The sequence below is a fragment of the Mus pahari genome, chromosome 15 (genome assembly GCF_900095145.1).
Source record: "Mus pahari chromosome 15, PAHARI_EIJ_v1.1, whole genome shotgun sequence".
NCBI lineage: Eukaryota > Metazoa > Chordata > Mammalia > Rodentia > Muridae > Mus > Mus pahari.
The window spans coordinates 62,049,375-62,051,983 of NC_034604.1; the positions used below are offsets into that span (position 1 = coordinate 62,049,375).

Below are 2,609 nucleotides of genomic sequence, written 5' to 3' on the forward strand. Positions count from 1 at the left end.
TGGGGGGAGGGTATAGGGGACATTCAGGATAGCATTTGAAATGTAAATGAAGAAAATATCTAATAAAATAAGTTTAAAACACACACACACACACACACACACACACACACACACACACACACACAAACCAAAAAACCAAAAAAACAACAAAAAAAACCAACCTTCCAAAACTGAATAGCCTGGCTCCCCCGAAACCAGAACAAAAGCTGTCACTGCAACTGGTCATCATTCTGCCTCTCCCTCAAACTGCCCAGTTCTTAGGTCCCTCTGGCTCTTGGGGGGTTGAGGGGTAGGGTCTTGCTTTTGCGCCTCTCTGTACCTTGTGCTAGGGTAAGATTTCTGAGCGCACAGCCCTTCAGGTACTTTCAGGTGGAGTCAGCTCAGACTTCTGCACATTGCCAGCTCCATCAAATGTTCCCTGAGATAAGGCCCGCCTTGCTAGTCTTAAGCCCAGACATCACCAAGTAAGAAAAACAAACCCAAAAACAAAACAAAAACAAAACAACCAACCAACCAAACAAACAAACAAAAAATCCCAACCCAAAAAAAACAAGACAAAACTTTAAAGGAAAGCTACATAGCATTGCTTAGAAAGATGCCTTTAAAAAGTCAAATTTCTGGATGTAAAACAGACCTAGAGCTATTAATGAGATGTCTCAGTGGGTCCTTTTTTTAAGAAAAAAATAAAAGCTGCTTTAAGTTATTGCAAGGCCACAGAAAGCAAATCTCTTGCTGTGATAGGAGGGACCCAATTGCAACGAAGAGGCAAGAGTCTTTTGGAAGCTACTCACCCAGTTTCTGCCCTCCCTTGTCCTGCCCCTGGCCCGAGGGGAATCCCACCAAAAAAGGTTTGCGGCTCTTTGCAACCTCACAGATTTCGTTCTTTGCAGGAGCTGCTGCGAGGCTTCGAGGCTTCGTCTCAGCGACATAATGGACATAATGTTCTCATTCTGGGGGCTCCCCCTGGGGCCCCAGTCCTCCGACTTCAACTTGAAACTAGGCCAGTGCCTAGGAATCCAGTAAACAGGGTTGCTCAATGCATGAACGAGCGAGCGAGAGCCTTTCTCTCCTCCTGGGAGTGCAGAGAAGGAGGCCTCCTCCTTCCAGTCTGGCTCAAGGCCCTTCTCTCAGCCCCCTCTGAGTACCCTTCCCATCCCCATCTCCTTTGAACTCTGTAGGTTCCATGACGGCCAGGCAGACAAAGTCACCTTTGTGTGCCGAGTCTTCCCTGAACGCATGTTCTAACTGTTGGTCACTTTGGGGAACATAGGATCATAGATAGGCTTAGGTTGATTATTCTATGCTCCAAGTTGCTGCAGCCGTATATATATACGTTGTGCTAGTGAGAGAGTTGCCCAGAGTAGCAGGGAGCTATCATGTGGCAACTCCCCTGGTCTTTTGGCAGAAAATGATCCTGTTTTAAAAGGTTAACCGGGTAAAAGGATGGTTCAGGAAGAGGTTGAAGGGAATGATCTTAATTTCAACCTTAGTTCACTTAGTAAATTCTGCTGAAATTCTTGAGTAGAGTTTATAATAATTTAATAGACTTTATAATTGAATAGACTGTAATAAAGACAAACAGAGAAATTCATTAGTAGAGAAGAAAGTTTCAGTTAGACAAAGAAGTAATGGATTTTATTGTCATACTTTAATTAAGAAATAAAATACTTCTTTAAGAATGATGAACCACAATTAAGAGGATTTGCTCGTAGCCAGCCATTGGACAGAGCATGGGGTCTCCAATGGAGGATTTAGAGAAAGGACTGAAGGAGCTGAAGGGGTTTGCAACCCCATAGGAAGAACAATATCAACCAACCAGATCCCCCAGAGCTCCCAGGGACTAAACCACCAACCTCCAGCCACATATGTAGCAGAGGATGGCATTGTCAGACATCAATGGGAGGAGAGGTCCTTGGTGCTATGAAGGCTCAATGCCCCAGTGTAGGAGAATGTTAGGGTGGGGAGGTGGGAGTGTGTGGGGAGATGGGAGTGTGTGGGGAGGTAGGAGTTGGTAGGTGGAGAAGCACCCTCATAGAAGCAGGGGTAGGAATGGGATAGGGAGTTTGTGTAGGGGAAACTGGGAAAGGGGATAACATTTGAAATGCAAATAAAGAAAATCTCCAATAAAAGAAGAGAGAGAGAGAGAGAGAGAGAGAGAGAGAGAGAGAGAGGATTTGGAAGCACTGAGACATAGCTCGCTCTTAGGTCTGTTCCTAGCTTTTCTATTCAGAGTCCAGAGCACTTGAGAAGCTGAGAAATTTATACAGAATGTGCTTGCTTACCTTCAGCTCTGAAGTAGGGATCTTTCTGGCCAAGATGACTGAGAAGAAATAAGTTTTGAAGACAAGCAAGCAAATGATCCTTGGAGCAGGAAAGGCCGGAACATATACATCACTAGGAGACAGCTACTTGTTGTCCTAACCTTGAGTAAATGTCACTAGAAATAAAGTGCATACTTCTGGTGACACGGAGTTAGAGAGGCCAAAGGGAAGACTCTGATGTAGACCCAGGCTGGGTCTACACAGTTAAGCTTATTTCGAACATTTCTGACCACGTTGGCCATAGCAGATGGTGAAATTTGTAAGCCTTTTCTTTTTCAATATCATTTT

General features: G+C 44.5%; 1 protein-coding gene across 5 annotated transcripts in view; it reads right to left on the bottom strand.

Moving 5' to 3' along the window:
* The window catches only part of Mc2r (melanocortin 2 receptor), a 17,430-nt gene extending 15,038 nt beyond the window's left edge, over positions 1-2,392 (bottom strand). For 3 of the 5 annotated variants that reach the window (XM_021214982.1, XM_021214983.1, XM_021214984.1), the window contains exon 1: positions 2,283-2,392. The gene's annotated coding sequence lies outside the window, so the exon portion shown is untranslated. Of the gene's footprint in view, positions 1-791; positions 941-2,282 lie in introns of those variants that run through there. The other 2 variants (XM_021214985.1, XM_029547186.1) reach the window with 1 other exon arrangement.
* Positions 2,393-2,609: the final 217 nt, after the last annotated feature.